This window comes from Pinus tabuliformis, chromosome 8 (genome assembly GCF_031772625.1).
Source record: "Pinus tabuliformis cultivar Carrire ecotype Pingquan chromosome 8, CPIR1, whole genome shotgun sequence".
Classification (NCBI taxonomy): Eukaryota; Viridiplantae; Streptophyta; class Pinopsida; order Pinales; family Pinaceae; genus Pinus; species Pinus tabuliformis.
This window is the reverse complement of record NC_142294.1, coordinates 386,293,988-386,307,403: the sequence shown is the minus strand read 5'-3', so window position 1 is coordinate 386,307,403 and position 13,416 is coordinate 386,293,988.

Genomic DNA, 13,416 nt, shown 5'->3' with positions numbered 1-13,416 from the left:
CAAGTTTGGGTATAGTGTTTAGGGCAATTATGTCCTCTATAATGATTTCCAGAACTTAACACTTCAGAAGGTCTTAGAACATACTAGTGGTGAAATTAATACTTGAACAAGAACGAAAATGTGCTGCTATTCAATTCAAACAAATAATGAACTACTGATCATGAAATCATTATCTCTACTACTTATCTAAATATAGAAAGAAAAATGAGTTAAGCTACTGCACCCAACAAATCAAAAACTTCAAGCTAATAAAAGTAAAATCAAATCACATCATTCATAGTCCGATAGCTTTCCAGGTAGTCTAAGCTATGGCTTTAGGAGATAACGTCAATGATATGAGTAGTTTGATATCTAATTGCAGAAAAGTAACACTAAAATCAAATCACATCATTCATAGTCTGATAGCTCTCCAAGTAGTCTAAGCTATGGCTTTAGGAGATAACGTCAATGATATGAACAATTTGATATCTAAACTAGCTAACAAAGCAAGTGAATAAGACTGAAATCAAAGCATAACTGGAATTAAAAATACTAAGAAAAGCAAAGTTAGCAGAGGGGCTAATCTCGTGTCACTAGTTATTGCAAAAATTGTATGAAAATTCCCGGGCCTACTCTATCCTGAAACACACACAAACACACTGATTAGTGTTGGCAACAATATACAAAGCTTGAAAAATCATGTACATGGATGAAATGTTAATACCATAATAAATGAAATATACACAGGTGGATAACTATGAAATATGTGCAATGGAAATCAGAAAACAATACATAAAAACTTTACAGCAATAAGGAAAACAAAACCTCAGTGTGCAGGGGCCCTCTGCACGGCCTTGGTCAACACGTTATTTGTCTGGAATTATGCTCACACAGTCATATAAAATAGAGTCTTGATATATTGTAAAACAGAGGAAGACTCCTCTCGTTACAGCAACAGGACCAGTTCACGGCATAGTATAACGACTAACAACAAAACGACATCAAAAACTAACTAGTTCTATGCGTATGAAAATGCATTATTTATAGGGAAAATTACATAACTGTTTTCTTATGAAACTACTTCAACAGAGGACATGTAAAAGGACAGCGTCCATGAGTTTAGCATAATGGTTGCCAAGATTATTCAATCTATCAAAAGTGGCTGTTGGATTCACATCGTGGGGGAGTCTATAGTTGTCAACATGACCCAGGGATCTAGGAACGGCCACGAATCCTTCACATGTTTGAAAGCAGAGTCCTATTGCCGTAGGAATTCCTCTTTGGACCACCATTTGACCACCATTGACCACGACTTTCCTTAATGAATCTGGTTAAACCAATAGGACCTGCTCCACGTCTAGGTCATTCCTGAACTGCCCACGTGTCCTGTTTTGCTTGATGACACCTACAACCTAGAGTTTAACAAAAACAACTGCGGAAAGTTGAATCAGCTGTGGAAAGTGGCTGCATTCCACAGCTAATGAGCAAAATCTAATTCAAATAGCAAACACAAAAACATAGTTAGAAAACCACTTAAATGCTCTTTTAGAATCAATATGCAATGTTCTTTGATAGCTTATGGGGTATTGGTGAGGGGAAAATGTCTAGGAAAATGTGTAGGAGCGATGTAGTTTCAGAGCTCAACACTCCCCACCCAGCTTCTCTTCCCCTGTTTCCTTTTTCCCTGGGTGTGGGATTGATCTAACGTTTTGCTGGTCTTTGTACAGTTGCCTCGATGGCCTTTTTGTAACTATATTTTTCTATTTTTAATGTGAATAGTAACTCCCAATTTACAAAAAAAAAAATTGTTTCCATTGATATACCATTTCATTCCTATTTAGCAACATGGAAGAATACTATGTTCAGATACTTTCAAGTGCATGCACCATCTATGTTATGCAACTAGATCACAAATCAGAGTAAAATATAAATCAATGACTTAAAAATTAGCCTCTTTGAGGGGGAAACCTCCTTTACATCGCATAAATGAACAATTATTGGATGATTCAAATCAAAAGACCCCCTTGGTATATATAGGAGTTTAAGGGGTCATAATATAACCAGAGCCTGCATAACAATAATAATGTAAGGGCACAACAATAACAATAGTGGGCTTCTATGGGGCACAACAATAACAATATGGGGGCTACATGGGCACAACAATAATAATAAGGGGGCCACACTAACAATAACAATAAGGGGGATACACTAGTATTACATGGACCTAACGTGACCCTTTCATTTAAAAGAAGTGTTGTCCTCAGTGTTTGAGTAGTTCTGGATGCTTTTGTATAAAATTTCCATCCTCCTATGTGGAATCTTCAGTGTGTAAGTTCTTGTTTCCATGTCTGTTTCAAGCTCCAATATGATTTTTCCTTCCTCATCAAGTTCTGGAAATATTGTTTGAAATGGGAGCTTGTCACCAATAACCTTCTTTAAGCATGAGACATGGAAAACTGGGTGTACTAAGGAAGATGCAGGCAACTCCAATTTGTATGCCATAGTACCATTATTTTTCAACACCTTGTAAGGACCATAGTACTTGGGTTATAATTTATTATCCTTCTTAGCTTGCTTGAAGGAAATTTGTTTGTATGATTATAGCTGTAAAAATGCCCAGTCACCTCTGTTAAAATTTCTTTCACAATGATGTTGATATGCCTATTGTTTCATTCAATTTTGCACTAAAGTTACTTTATCCCTTAAGAGTTGGAGAACTTGTTGTTGATGCTGGATGTGATCTTCCACTGCTTGAACCTTATCATTTTCTCTTAAATATGATGTGATGGATGGTGGATAATATCCATAGAGTTCCATAAATGGGGAAATTTTTGCTATAGTATGGAATGTAGTGTTATACCACCATTCAACCAAAGGTAATCCATTGAGCTATTATTTTTGTTTATCAGATACATAGCAATGAATATATCCTTCCAAACATTTGTTCACTATCTCTATTTTCTCGTCATCTTGAGGACGATAAGACGAGCTATGAGCTAACTGAGTACCGAGACAAGAAAAAAATTCATCCAAAAAGTTCTAGTGAAAATGGGATCTTTGCCACTTACAATAATCTTTGGCTTTCCATGTAGATTTGAATTGTTTCCATAAATGCAATCGAAAATATACTAGCTTTAAAAGGATGAGATAATGCACAAAAGTGTGCATACCTAGTAAGTCTATCAACTACCACCATGATGACACTCTTTCCTTTATAATTGGGTAAACTTGTGTTAAAATCCATTGAGACTGTTGTATCTTTGAAGACAGTTCTAGGCTTGGGAACTATGCCAAAGCATCTAAGTGAGGGATTTAATTTAAATGGATGACTAATGATTCAAACCATTTACACTTGTACAATCCAAAACTTTTGAGATTTTCAAAGTGTTTATTTTCACTACTGACAACATATACTCATTCAATCGATTGTGACAGAGGAAAGAATAAGATATTTGATAATCAAACATTCATCCTAAATAATTAATTTATCATATATAGTACAAGCGTGTAGAGAAATTTTTACAACTGACACACACACACACACACACACACACACACACACACATATTAAAGAGATGACAAAAGGAAACAATTAATGATGCAAAGGTACTAATTTAAACAATCTGTTCAATTAGATATTCTCAGTAATGATTATAACTTTGCAGTGGGCTTTCAGGGAATTCAATCCTCAACTTAGCCTTACCCTAACTCCTATGTTACCTTGAACATATGATGAAAAACAGAAATTATTATACAAGAAAAACTCACATGAACACAAATGCTGCTAAAACTAAAGTCAAAATCCTTTGATTATCTTCAAAACTTCTAGAAAAGTACAATGATGTTTCTTGGCTCTCTCAAAGGTTCAACCTTTCTTACTTTGAATTACAATGTATATATAGAGTGTAATTCAAAAATATCTAAATTAATACAATCTTTTACAAAAATAAAGTTATATCCAAAATGATTTGGATATTTCTAATTAATACAATTTAAAATAAAGAGTCTGAAACTATTTCTATAGAAACAACACACTATTCAAGGATGTTGTTTGCAACTGCTTCCTTGAAATCTTGTCTTGCTAATTGTGCTCCTAGCTTTACGGTAATGCCACCTAAAAAGTTGCATTTTGTTGCCATTTTTCTGTGCTACTACCTGAAAACATGTTTTCGGTTAACTTAAGAAGTTTGAGGAACTTATCCCATTTCTCATCATTTAGACATGAAAACTTAATTACCCTCTTCTAGGCTTCATCCACTTCAGTGTACTTCTCAAAATTTGGATTAGTAATAAACAGATGATGGATATCATGCAAAATAAACAAATCACTCTCTAAATCTTCAAGAAAATATTTATCACTAATAATCCCTTTTACTTTAGCAAACTTTGATTTATCTATTGCTATGTCATGTAACTTGTACTAGTAATTTTCTAGTGGAATCAATTGGCCATGAGAATCTCTTAAGGATGGGAGTCCTTTTTGCTGAAGGATAGAAAACTTTCTATGGAACTTTTTTATTTGAGCTTCTAAGTTTTTTTATTTGTTTTCTAGAAGCAACATTAAATTTCTTTTTGTTAATAAATTTACAACTTCTATGACTGTGTCTATACTATCTTCAATTCCCAAGTCTTCAAGTTCATCTTTAGTTTTTGAGTTTAGCACTTTGATGATCCTTGTTGCTTCTCCTGGTTTATGGTCCAGTTCTTCTTTGATTTCTATTATGGTTTCTTTTGCTTTATGTACCAATTGTTCCTATTCAAAAATAATTTCAATAGATGTCCACAATTATGAAATGGTTGAATTGATATCAATCCATATTTTCTCTTTGGATTTTGATAATGTATGTCCATTGGTTTATTCATCTGTGTACTTTACAAGATGTTTAGTTAGCTTGAAATTATTCTTTACTTCTGAGATGTATGCATTATCTTCCTTAAGTTTATTGTCTTCCATTCTTTGCAGTGATGCCTTTAATTTCTCTATTTCAACATTTCTTAATGACATATCTCCCATATCTTTTGACAAATTTTCAGTGGTTTCTTCACTGGTTGATTATGTTTGTACTGTAGAAATTCTTGCACTCATTTGTTGTTCCTTCTCTTTTAAGAGTTTTTCCATATCTGCTTCCATCTTTTGAATATGAATATTTTTCTCAACAATCATATGTAGCATATTTTCCTTTTCTTTCTCTAATTCCCCACTTCTTGAGTTTGAGGATGCTTTGTTGTTGGTAATTTCAGCTTCTTTCTTAATGCTTGAATATATGCATTCCTACTCTTAATATTTTCTTTAGCAGTATTAACATCACTAGGATCTAATCCTAATTTGATTACCAAATCTTCCAATCCTTTTATCTTTGTATATTTAGCTAACGAAGACATATTTTCTAGCTTAAGCTGAGAATGGATTTTTTTAGAGAAGCTTGCAACTTTGAAGTCATCATGGTAGAACTTGTCAAGGATGAATAAATCATCTCACCTTCCTATTTATGTAGATCATTTTGATATATTCGATGAATCTTCTTTGTATCAAAAGAAAATACTAAAGTTTTATAATCCTCTACACTTTTAGGAACTGGAACCTTTGGCTCAAGAAATGCTAATTGAAATTGTCCTCTGTCAGGGTCTAGTGCAGAAAACAATCTAGTTTGGGTGGTAGAAGATTGTTTCCAAAACTTAGAATAGGTAGAAGTATTTAGTGCTTCATTCTTCTTCATTTCTTTGAATCTTGTGAAAATATTTTGTTGTCCTAAAGAAGGGGAAGCAGGGGAATCATGAATTATTTCTTTATTTTGTTGTAGAGAATACACATGCTCACTTGATAACACAATTGTAGTAGATTCTTATGGATTTCTAACCTTTGATGATTATTCTTCTGTATTCATTATTTTTCTCCTTTTAAAAGCATTAAATTCTATTGGTTTAAAACCTGAACCTATAGGAGACATACTCTCACTTGGTCTCTTTAACTCTTTTTCCTTTAGTCTTGGAGTCTCTAGGGCTATTTGACTGGAAATCTTCTCTTCAACTTCTTGCAAAGTGTTTTCCTCCCATACTTCCTGATTTGCATACTGTTCAATTTCTAGTTTTGATATATGAGTATAGGGAGCTGACTTCTGTTCAATTCTCATGGATGAAATTACTCCCAGAGGGTCGTAAGACTAGTTGAAACTTAGTTTTAATTTCATATATCTCAATAAATTCTCAACTTCTTTGTCTACAACTCTGGTATTGACTATGAATGGAAAAATTTTTTCTTTCAACTTGGATTGGGCCTTTTTTTTTCTAGACAAAAAATTCAGTTCATCCATTGTTTTGGAAAATTATAGACTTATAATTTGACAGACATAAATTACCAACTAGGGGTAGGTAACCTTGTGAGATGTTGCACAAAATATACCCAAGCTAATACTTTCAGCGTTTTCCTAAAAAAAATCACATACACACACAACTCTAATGTCCCTTTTTCCCATGAACACATAGCAGCAAATGCTATGGAGTAGATTTAATCATCCCTCTAAAGCTCTGAAAATTGTTGATGCTAATCAGAAAAAGATAATAGATCAATCAAACACCAATTGAATCAATTCAACAATTCTCAATGTAAGGTTAAAGCCTACTCAAATACTCTAAACATATTCATCAAATAAGGTTCACCATTTAATCATCACACATGTGCTGCTATAACTTAGAAAAGAGGAATCAAAAGTTGTGTAAAAACCCTATCAATTCATGAAAATAATCAAAAGAACACAATCTGCAAATATGGGAGTTGTGAGTAAAGGGGGCCCTCCCTTACTCACAACTCCTTCAACTACTAAAGGAGTTTACACAATAGGATCAACAGAACATAAACTTTGTATTAATCTGATCAAGTATTACAATAGTATCAACGTTTGATATATCAACATCCTTTACAAATGAGACATGAAAGTATTTATACAAACTCAGAGACATAAACTTGTCCAAATTAGGAAAACTGAAATATTGAAACTATCTGAAAGACAATAAAATTAAGCATGCTGAGTTTGATCCATGGTTGAAAGAATGGATCAAACTGATCTCGTTGGGTTACTGAGGTTGTTTCTCACTTCGACCATTCATGAGAAGTCTAAAGATCTGGGCGGTTTCGGTGGTAGTTTTGAGGTAGCCAAGAGGACAACATCCATGTAGATGGATTTCTTGACGAAACCCATGTTTTCTTTCTCTTAGAGGCTGACCAGAACATACTCATCCATCAAGATTGTTGCAGGAAATTAGAGTGGTTACTGGAATTTGGTGTATCTATAGGAAATCAACGACTCTACAAGAAATCACGGCTTATCTGTAGAATATCACATAACTTCTTCGGAAGATAATTGATTTGCATAGGATTCGGTCAACACTCTTGCAGTTGTAGATAATTCAATTAGGTACCATTTAACTTTAGAAATACTCTAGAATAAAGGGAAATGATACTTTTTAGACTAATTTTCATACCTTAAAGTCCACAACACCCATTTGGTCAAACAAACATAGGATATGGAAAAAAGAGAGTCATGAACGGTCAAAAGGAGTTCAAAATAGGGGAGAGAAAGGATTTAGAACATTATAAAAAATGGACAAAATCAAGACTCAACATCCATGTTCATCCTTTGCCTTATAAACTCTAGAGAAAAAATCCTCATGGGCACAAAAACAAACAGTTTATATGGGGGAAATTCACAACCATAAACTCTAATTTGTATAAAATTTTGATAAAGGTACCAATATCCAACTTTTGATTGTTCACTTAGATGCAAGATTCTTTTAATTTCTGTAGATATTCTAGGAATTGCATCACTGTTAAGGAGACAAAATGACATATATAAAAACTAATTTACAAAATCACTAAAAGAATAATCTTCTGAATTTTTCCTGACCAAATAAGTCCAGTGGATGGCAGATTATGGTCTTCCCTGTGAATCAATCTTTTGAAGTGGGATTTTGAATCTTTCTGACCGGTGGTACAATAATAAATATACCAATATTGATTGATGCTTAAAAGATCCCTCAGCATTGAATTTTAGAAATTGTTCATGGATGACATCTGAAATAAATTGGCTAAAATTGAAAAGGACTGAGGTGTTTTTGACAGATGAAAACACCATTAGAAATCCTAGGGCTACTTCATCAACCCACTGATCATTTTGGTGATCTATGAGACAATAAACCATAGAAATAACTTGTCTAGACATTTTTGGAAATATTGTTGAAGAATATGGTAGATTGGTTAAACGCAATTCTCAATTTTCAGGTAAAAATGACTCAAAAATATGAGCTCGCTGCTGAAAGGTGAGTTTTGATAAATTTCCATCAGGAAATCAACTGAAAATGTATGAAGAGAACTCTAAAGGTTTATCTGTAAAGCTTGGAAAATTGATTCTAGGGTTATGGGAAACATAATTTCATTATTTTAGGTAACTATGTCTCTTTGAATTGGTAGGTAACAACTTTCACACTAGGTAATGAATTCAAGGAAATGATGAGTTTAGGGGAAAACGAATTGGGGTAACTTGGATTATGAGAAAACGGATTCATCACTGACATCTTCGAACTTTTGAAATGCCCAATTATGTAGCTCACATTGGTCAAATTCACACTAGGTCTCTATAATTTTAAATGGAGTATCGACTAGAGGGAATTCGTCTAAATTAGGCACGGGATGTAAGAGTGGGATTTCAATAGAAACCTTTGATTTACCCTTTTGACTAGCCATTTTGAAAATAAAGAGAACATATAATCTTTTAACGAGAATACCTGGTGAATTGGCGACTGATAGCACTGGTTGTTTGCTCCAATCATGAGATTTTGTGTCCCTGAGTACTTTGGCAAACACTGGCGAAATGAAGAATAATGCACTTGACAAAAGGAAATTTGGATTTACAAAAATATTTGAATAGTTGCGGTTTGAATAACCATTATTTGTTTTAATGCTTGGCACATCAATAAATGACAATTAGGACATTGGAGGGAGTTATTTATTAATTTAATTGTCAAATCATTAAATTCTCAGGAAATATAACAATAGTTTAATTTGGTAGAAATGTTTGCGATGGGACAAAATGGCGAAGTGATAGCGAAGGGCGGAAGTGGTTTGCAGGGGGAGGGTAGTGGCGGTAAGTGGTATATGAGTGGGGGGTTTTTGCAATCCTTGAAATGTTGAATGTCATGTCGGGCGGTAAATACAAAACCATTTTGTAGAAACCCCACCCCCCTCCTCCCCCCAACTCGTTAACTATCTAGAGTGCGAGGGGTCCCACAATTATTTATTATCCATTGATCTAAGCGGTGGTAATCTGGAGCGTCAAATGCTACTTGAACGATAACTTCCTTGGTGACACTTTTTTTTTTTTAACATTTAAATTAATTATGTCCACATATAACAAAAAAATGTGACATTTTAACATATGCTCATCTTTATTACAAATTACTTGATAAAATTAACTTATTTAACTTCTTTTTTGAAAAATTATACAATTTAAAAATAGTTTTCATAGGTCAAAAGAAGTTACAACATCAGCTCCATCTGGAGACTACTTCCCCTATGGGATGCAGATAATGTGCAAATCCATGTGCCTTATCCTCAGGCTATGGAGTCATTGCTGTAGAAAAATCACACTTTCTCTTGGAAATGTAAATGAAACTGGTTATATACAATGATTATGAGAGAATCTCAATCAGTATTGGATGTAATGCTTTAAATATTTCCCATTGATTGGAAATGGGAAATAGTCTCCCTCCAAATTTCAAAGAATAAAGGTATTATTTCCTTTGAATTCTACAATACTGAAAGGTCCCAACCCGAGATTGTCAAACTTTCCATGTTTTCTTTTTTTTCTCTTCTTGCATCCCATCTTAGAACCAAGTATCCTTGTCTAAAATCCCTTTCTCTAGCTTTTATGTCAAACAAACTTTTCATCTTGTCTTGATATTGTAGGAATTTGTGTTGTACTTCTTCTCTGTCCTGATTTAGTTCAATGATTTGATTTATCCTTTTTGAGAAATCATCAGTCTCCTCATAAGAATCATGTAAAAGCTTCATGACTGGAAATGCTAATTGAGTAGGGAAAATAGCTTATGTTCCATAAACAACTTGAAAAGAAGATTTAATAATGGACCTTTTAGGTGAAACTATATTTTCCCATACTGCATACTTCAAATGACTGTCCCAATTTCTTTTATGATCTACTAATACCTTTTTAATGACTTTAATCAGACTTTTGTTTGATGACTCTACTAACGCATTCCCTTGTGGATAAGAAGGTGTAGAATGATGTAATGAAATTTGATATTTTTGACAAAACTCAATCATTTTAATGAAACTAAAAGCTTGAGCATTATCTATAACTATTTGTCTTGGATAACCAAATATAGACAAAATGTTTTCTTCAATAAACTTCATAACCATAGAATCTGGTTCATTCCTCATAGGAATAACCTCGAACCACTTTGTGAAGTAATCGATTGTTGTAAGAATCCACCTGTGTTGATTACTAGAAGAAGGGACTATTTCACCAATAAAGTCTAGTCCCCACTGTAAGAAGGGAGCTTCAACTAAAACTAGAATGAGAGGGAGGGAAACTAATCTTTGTTTTCCTGCAAAAATCTGACAAGGAATACAACTTCGTACCTTTGAACCAACTTGTGCAAACAACTTTGGCCAATAAAATCTTGCTTTAAGTGTTTTGCGTGTTGTTTCTTTCCAAGCATAGTGGCCTCCACACACTCCATGAAACTATTCAACTACCCCCTCGGTTTCACTTTTAGTCAAACACAATAAAATAATATTCAATGGGTCCTTCCAATATAGATTTTCATTTACTATACAGTATTTCATTTCTTTGAGCTTAAGAGATCTACAATGATTCCTTGTGAACTCAAGGGGATATTCAAAATCTTGCTGAAAATGTATAATGTCTTGATAACAATCTGATAATAAAAAAATTCCATCAATATGTAAAGGAAGTGGTACATATACTGAACTGGAAGAAGGTTCTTGTGTATTAATCTCCTATGAAGCATCTAAAACATGCATGATTGAATTGATGCCCAAAATTTTACAATTTGATTCTGCCAACAACTTAGCTGGATCTTGTCCCTGACTAGCTTTGTTGGTTTTATATCTAAATCAAACTCCAGGATCTTAGAAATTCTCCCCCCCCCCTTTTTCCATCTATATCAGGTTGAGTCAGCACTAATTTTACTACATTGTTAGGTACATAAGTAATAGGAGAATGAAACAAATAGATCCTAAAATCTTTCAAGGCTTGAAATAAAGAATAGGCCTATTTTTCAATTATATCATACTTTAGTTCTTCATCTCTCATAACTTTGCTAAAGAAAGCAATTGGATGCTCATGATGGTCTTCATTTTTCTGTAATAAAATTGTTGCTATTATGGTGTCTGAAGCAAAAGAGAAAATACTAAAGAGTTTTGAATAATCAGGACTGGAAAGCACTGGTGCCTCTGAAATTGCTTTCTTAATCTGAGAAAATGAAAATCTATCTTGTGCACTCCATTTGACTTCATGATTTTTCTTAAGCATATTAATAATATCCTTGACAATCTCAACATAATTCAGTATGAACCTTCTTAAAAAAAATATTTTCCCTAAAAATGATTGAATTTATTTCTTTGTTCGGGGCAGGATGATTAACTAAATTACTAAGACTCTCTTAGGATTAATTGTGACCCCTTCCTTTGAAATGATATGTCCTAACAATTTTCCTTCCATCATGGCAAACATTGATTTTTTGGGATTAAGAGAAATTCTAAATTTTCTACATGTTTGAAAAATTTTCTTCAAATGTTTGATATGTTTTGCATCAAATTATGAAAATACAGTTAATTCATCAAGGTAAATTATTATGAATTTATTTACCTTTCCAACAAATCCCAAATCCATGGCTCTTTGAAAGGTTGCACCAACATTGATTAAACCAAAAGGAATTTTAGCATACAGGAAGTACCCCATGGTGTTGTGAAAGTTGTATTTTCTTTGTCTTCTTGATTGACCAAAATCTAATTGTATTTAGAAAAAGCATCTAACATTGAAACCCTATCATAGTTTGTTACTCTTTGAAGCAATTGATCCATCTTTGGAAGTGGATAATTATATTTCAATGACAACTTGTTTAAGTTTCTAAAATCAACACACAATCTTATTTCTCCATTCGTTTTCCTAAAAGGAACCAGATTAGCTATCCACCCAAAATATATTAAAGGAACAATGATTTTTGCATCTAGAAACTTCCTTACTTCTTTCTGAATAATTGGCATCATGATAGGATTAATACTTCTTAGTTTTTGTTGAAAGGGCTTAGTTCCTAGTTTCAAAGGAGTTTCGTGCTCAATAATAGTTGTATCATAAGTCTTCAAATCTTCATATGACCATGCAAATACATCTTTATATTCTTTAAACAAATTGATATATTTGTCTCTGATATCCTGTGGAAATGTTGCTAATATTTTGATATTCCTACTTCTTCTGTATTACCAATATTACAATCTTGTATATTTTCTTGTTGTGAATTTGACAATGAAGATCTTGGTACACCATTTTGCTCAAACAATTTTTCAATATGAACTAGTTCTTTAGGAGTGTAATTATTAGGCAACTGTATAATATCATGATCAACTATTTTTTGTTTGAAATTTATATATGGATCACCAACATTTTCTTTTATCACATCATTTTTTTTCTTCTTCAATATGTGAGAAAGAAAACTCCTCAATAGTTTTCAAAAGAAATTTCAATTGCTTATCATCGTCAAAAACTTTCTAGTGTCTTAATTTATCAAGGATAGAAGTTTTGTACTTGAATTCAATTTGGTACTGCAACTTGTTGGCCGGATAAATCAATCTTGCGGACAAGGCCGATCTCCCTAGTATCAAAAGATATCTGGCAACAAGCAAGACAAGCAAATCTACATTTCTCTAAACATATTGCGATTCATTAATAAAAACTATAGAGGTGTTTAGACCCTACCTTAAGTCCGACGCTAGTTTGTAGCAGCCATCCTTCAATCGTCCGAAAGAGTTTCCTTTTGAGAACTTGCAATCACAAACAAGCAGACATCAAATAACACCTGCATAAATAATATCATAAATCATGTTCATTATGGTGATCAAGGAATCCATAAAATAAACCATTAAACACAGCTTATTGATAAAAATAAACTTATTTGTATTAACTTTGAAATAGAAGAACTTTACAACCTTTGGTGCCTTGATGTTGTACAAGCTCTTCCCAAGGTCCAAAACAAGAATCTCCTCTACTTTGACAAGCCTCACACTCTTCCAAATGAGATCAAAAAGGTATGTAATCTTTCCTCACAAAAGCTCAATTAGGAAGACTAAGTTCCAACAACATTTCACCTCAAAAATATTCAGCTTTCAACCTCCCAAGTAACCAG